This window comes from Harpia harpyja, chromosome Z, assembly GCF_026419915.1.
Source record: "Harpia harpyja isolate bHarHar1 chromosome Z, bHarHar1 primary haplotype, whole genome shotgun sequence".
Taxonomy (NCBI): Eukaryota; Metazoa; Chordata; class Aves; order Accipitriformes; family Accipitridae; genus Harpia; species Harpia harpyja.
The window spans coordinates 76592281-76598568 of record NC_068969.1 but is presented as its reverse complement, the minus strand read 5'-3'; positions in this window follow the sequence as shown (position 1 = coordinate 76598568).

Here is a 6288-nt window from a genome sequence, read left to right as displayed (position 1 = left end):
TATCTCACTTACACATGGGTCAGAACATGCAAACAAATTAGCAACTAATGCACAGTAAATGCTTTCCTTGCAGTAAATTCTCTTAAAAAGTGCCCAAGTGTGTCAGATAAGTTGTCCATCTGTCCCAGTATTCTGTCTGCAACAGTGATAGTTGGAGATGCTATTTAGGAAGAGCTTGCAGACCTGGGTACTCTCAGTTGTCAGATCTTCTCATATTCCACTGGCATCCTAAATTACAGAACTAGAAATGTTAAAGGGTACATCTAAACCTATGCCCTGTAATACCTGTTTATCTTTTGTATGCAAATTTGTTTATCCCCTTTTTGAACTTCTTGATACTGTTGTTCCATGGCTACAAATCCAAGAATTTAATTACTCACGCTAAAAGAATTATTTTCTTTTTTCTGTTTTAAATCCGTCTCCTAAAAATTTCACTCCTATATGAGTGTCCTCCATTTTGTGTTTGCAGCATTTGGTGAACAGTTCTGCCATCATCTTATGTGTCTTATCCATCTTACCCCTAGCGGATTTCACTCCATTTTTCTTTGTAAAGCAGGTGCTCCATCTCCTTAATCATATTAGTTCTCCTCTGCTATGTCCTGTTCGAGAAGCACTAATAAGAGTGCACTGGAACTCTGCACAAAGGAACTGCATTACTGAAACCATGTGCACATGCTTTCAAATAATCTGATAAAGAAGGAAGACCCAAAGCATATAAATACACAATTTTAGCACGTTATACATTTAGGATCAATACTTCTATAGACATATTTTTATTTACTTTTGAGACCATTAGAAAAGGAGATGACATTTATGGAATGTGGGTGCTGATACAGTTCTGCAATAGAATCATTCAGAAAAAACGTTGGAAGGAAGTATGTCAGAAAAGGAAAACATTCTCTCCAAAGCACCTAGATTTTTTTAACACAGTTAAAGCAGTAGAACCATGTATCGGCATATATTTTGAGGACTAATTTAAATATTAATCTTTAACTTGTTAGTAAAGGTATCTGATATGTACTGTAATACTTTCACATGATATTTTTGACCAAAGGTGTGCATATACATTGATAATTCCTGTAGTGACCCTTTCTTTTAATTCTACGAATTTTTCTAAGAAAAAAAAGAACATTAAGTGCCTTAGTATCTACATTAATATTTTTTGGCTTATGCTTCACTGTAACTGATAACTTCTTATGCCATTGTGTATGTTGAAACATGTAGGGTAATTACTTTCTGAAAATTGCAGCAGCAGGGAAACAACTCAATAAATAGTCTCAGAGTTCAAAGGCTTTTGAACACAAAGTTGCATGTTGCCAGGCATCGTATTGTAATGACTGCTGCTGTTAACAATACTGGAATTGAAGTAATGTGCTCTGGTGTGTAAACGCCACCTGCGAATAGAGGAAGTCTTTCCTTGAGTTTAGATTGTCTTGTTCTTTAGCTATGGCTCTCAGATGCACACACGCCCCTTTCTCGCTGCAGATTCTTACCTGCTCCCTTTTTTCACCATTGCACGCTGTCTAGCTGTCCCTGCGCTAGTCTCAGTGCTTCACAAGCCAGTACATCCTGCCAGAAATCTTCCAACCGGCTGCCAGAAGCGGATGAGGCTCCACTCACTGCATGCCGTATTCTGCATTTCAGTGGCGTAGAGGACCTCAGACAGGAAGGGACTTGTTGCAGCAAATGGTCAGCTATTCCTGCTTTCATAAGGGAAGGTTTGTTGCCAAGGGAAGCGGTAGCCGGAAGGCTAGAGGAAGCAGAACACTACAAAGGCATGTCTGTACTCCCAAGTATTTCTCTTCCGTCTTGTTACAGGAAAAGAAAATAACAGGAAAGAGAGGATGTAGAAAATATAAAGTCCCACTGGGTAAAAAGAAAAAAGATTAAGGTTGGGGGTGGGGGGGAAGGAAATAGGCAATGGGAAGGCCCAAAGATGGGTCTGCAAATCAGATAAAAGGGGCTTGTGGTTATGAAGAGGAGGGCAAAAAAAGTAGAATGATACAGAAAAAGGGGATATGCTGGGAGGATGGAGAGATTATGACAGAACTAAGCAAAATGAGAAAAAGGAAAAATGAGAAGAAAAAGACAAAAGGAGCTAAGAGCTTTTGGCTTTATAAAATAAAACATTTTGAAACAAAAATGTAACTAATCCAGATGGGAGTGGAGAACTTAATAGATGGAGAAGTGCCAAATATAATGAAAAACAGAGGGGAAGAAGAAAAATGGAAAAATAAAAGGAAGTGGAAGGGGGGGGTGTGGGAAACACCCTACAAATTTACTTCTTTTTTTCCAATTCCTGTGTTTTGCCATATGTCCTTGGAGAATCAGTTTTTCTGATAAAAGAATTTTAAGTGTAATGATGGCACATCCTCTACTTTTATTTGTTGATACCATTTACTGTACCAGTGGGCTAGGCCAGGGGTTTCCAAATGTTTTTTGATCACACACCTCTATCAGTAAAACATTTTTGAGCACACACCCCTAATAGATTTATATTTATTTATTTATAAATTATATATATGTACTATTGTACTAATATATTATGTACATTATAAAACATATACAAAAATAGAAATTTAAAAAAGGATGAGATAAAGATGAAACAAACACTATTTAAAAAATATTTTATTTATTAATGGTAAAAAACATATTCCTGCACCCCAGTGGATTGTCTTGCACACACCCTGGGGTGTACTACCCCCCCCCCCCCCCCAACCACACACACTGGGTTAGACCCTGGCGCAATGTCTAAAGCTTCGTCATGAGCTCTCTCCAAAACTATTGCTGACATTTCTGATGGCCTTGGTGATATCACAAGGTGCAGAGCTGTCTTGGCTCTTTGTAGCAGTGGAATCTAAGTGTTTCCAGTACTGCACAGGAACAAGTCCTGATATAGCTAGTTAGTACAGTAAAAATCAAATAGATGGTTATTCAGTCTCGCCACAGTTGAATTTTCTAGGTTCTTGTCACCTTATTTTTACCAGCTACAAGGACGAAAATTACAGTTTTCAAAAAAATTCACATCTTACTGAAGGCAGTGGCCATGTCTTTAGAAGTTTCTTGTCCTGCTGTAACCAAATTAGAACTAAAAGTGTTTGCTAAAGACATTGAGAATTTTATTCTCTTCAAAGTCTTTTTTTTTTTCCCCTAAGCTTCTTCTCAAAGTAGGATCAGTAAACTAAAGTGAGTTGTGTAAGTCTGACTTAGACCTGCAATCATGCTTTCAGCTGCACAGATAAGATTAGACTAACTGTGTCAGGGGTAACTTTATTTACATGTGTTGACTCTTAATTTTCGAATGTATTTAATGTACCGTATTAATGTGACATTCAAAACTTCAGTAATAAATCATACCGGGCATTCTTGAGAAGGGTAAGTCTGCAAACACCTGCCTTCGTTTTGTCATCTTCCCATGTGCTTTCCTGTGGAAATTCATATAACAAAGGTTATGGGAAGGTAACAGCTGTAAGAAGATAAGCAGAGACTTCTATTTAAATAATATTTCTTTATTTCTGTTTAACAACATATACATTTAATGTTTATAAAATTCATTTTCGTAGGCCTCGAAACAGCAATTTCAAGCGGTAACAAAAGGCAAATGTTGATAGTGAAACAAAAGCATGCTACAACAATGGATTATTTGAAGGTATTTTTAGATTAGATTACAACTGAACGTTTTCTACCTTTCTTTATGCCCTCTGCTAACATATACCTGAATTACCAGATGTTAATATATTTAACATGCTAGGCTGAAGAATCTTTGTTACAGGCAGATTAGCTGATACAGTCTTCAGCTCAATGGAAAGACTCTCTGAGTGCTGTAAGAATGTAGGAATTTACGCCAGCAAGAAAATTGGCAAATGATTACCCTCTTTAGATGAATTTATACTTATGTTTCAAATATATACTTGCAGTATAGTGTTTTTTTCTGACTTCCTTGTCATTTTACATGTTTTCTTGAAAGAGTCCATCAATACTATTGACCTTCCTTGTTAATGACTTAAGGACCAGAATGGGTAGATCCCCAAAAGATGTGTTTAATCTTTCTGGGCTTGGCCTTTCTGCTTAGAATATTGAATAAGACAGTAATTGTTACAAAACAGACATCAGTTTGCATAGAAATGGACTGAGAAGATTGCTTGTCTTCAGCATGCTTCCCCACAATGGCATCAGGCAATTCCTCTGAGCTTTGTTTTTAACTCACTTTATAAACACAAATCCATCATTATTTTCATCTGCTGGGGTACGGGTTGAAGTTGACTCAAAGATAAAAGGGTCTGTATCCTGTTAGCTGTCTGCTCCCCTTTAAGTACTATTTAATGACTGTACTGTTTGTGAGACAATACTGGCAGAATGATAGGAAGACAATAGTGCATTGTGAAATAGCAATGATATTATCAATAAGATAATTTAAAAAAAAAAAATCCTATAGAGCTGTGTGTAGATAGTGTGTCTGGGATTTAGTTCCAAATAGAATGCATTCTGTAAAGTTTTATAAGAGATCTGTTTCCCTGAGGATGTTTATGAGTCTTTTCAACAAGGAAGAACTAGTGAACTCAAGCCCAGCCCAATCCGGTATATTAAAAACATATGTTGGACCACAACAAGTCCTGAGTTCATCCCTCTGCCTCAAGACAAACTAACCCAAGCCTGGTCCTTTTGATTTACCTCCTGCGTTTTGAACCTGCAAAGGGCAAACAAGAGATATTGCCAAGCTCTAGCTTCAAAACAGAAGCTAAAAATACTTCATTTTTAAAAGAAAGCTTAGATTCTGATGTAACCATAGCATTCTAGAGAGAATAGAGAGTCTAGAGACTGAAAGGCAAATATTTAATTAAACTTCAAGCTAATGAAAGAGGCATGGGAGCTGACAACACCAGAAATGCTTGTTTGCACTTTTCTTTATGTGCTGCTACTTGCAGGACCAATTCTGAGATTCTGCATGCTGGGCCTTGAGGGGCCAAGGACAGGTGCCTAAGGTTGTAACTGATGGGTACCTTGGGGTGTGTGACAGGGGAGATAACAGCTTTGGCCTCTGTAGTTCTACGACTTCTCCAAGTTAAGGCCATTTGTAATCCAGAGGGGATTTCAGTGCTGCCACTGGAAGACCAAATATGTTGCTAAGTGTCAGCCAGACATCAGATGTAGTGGTCTCATGCTTTAGATTTGCCTGGTCCATAGTAAGATGCAGCTTTTCCATTTCTAGTATTATCTGAATGTTTAAAAGAGCCTTAAGCTATGAGGAACTTCGTCCTAAGCTTCTGTTCCTTCCAGTTCCTGTGCAAAGTCTAGGAATCATCATCTTTTCCAGGGCTGTCTTATTCTTTGGCCATGTTCAAGTCCAAGGGAAACAAAAATGGCCTTCACCTGACAGTTCTGTTCAGATGTTAAATATTTCTCTAACTTAAGTTCTAGCTTAAGAGTAGTCCAAAGAAAGGAACAGGCTTCCTGTGAAATTTCAGGTGTTGTCAACTGCATATGAAAAAGTCAGCATTTTACTGACAAAGTAAGAAAGAGAAAGCTTGTAGCTGTCTGCCTTCCTCATTGAGGAAACATTTGAAAATTTGGCTAGTGAAAGGGACATCGTTTATACCAGGATGGAAGTAAAATTCTTTTAAAGGGAGGAAGAAACTTCGTTCTCCAGGCAAGCAATTTCAGATAGCAACTATCTGTTCCACTCCAGGTTTGAATTGGAATATGGCACTAACCAACAGTGATGGGGAGTTATCAGCCATACTAACATTTTTTTTCCAATCCCAAGTATAGCAATTACTAATATTTCCCTTTAAAATGTGATTACTGAGCTTCAGGATTAGCACCCATGAGACATATGGGAGCCATTCACATCTCATGCCTTTTGTTGTACCAATCAGCAATCTCTGTCATTAAGTTCATACGCAGTCCGTATTTTGAAACTTAATTGTAGAGCTGCAGGATTTCCAAGGCAGATATTAAGATTGCCTGAATATATTTGTGTAGTATCTCACAAGAAACTCAAAGACACTGAATTGTAAATTCATCAAATAAAATAACATCCCTACTAGTCATTCGCTAGTCATTACTAGCGAATAATCCTTTAGACTTGTATCTAGTAACTTGTCACTGAGTATTTGCTATACAGGATACATGGATCAGGTAGTGTTGCTTCAAATTTAACGATATTCTATGAGAAAAGATCTGAAATAACAGTATGCAAAGACATTTGTGTCCATTATCTCATTTTAATTCATTATCTCTACATCAAGTCAATGTTTTGCATTGAGGAGGATGTTTTAAAAGTGATTT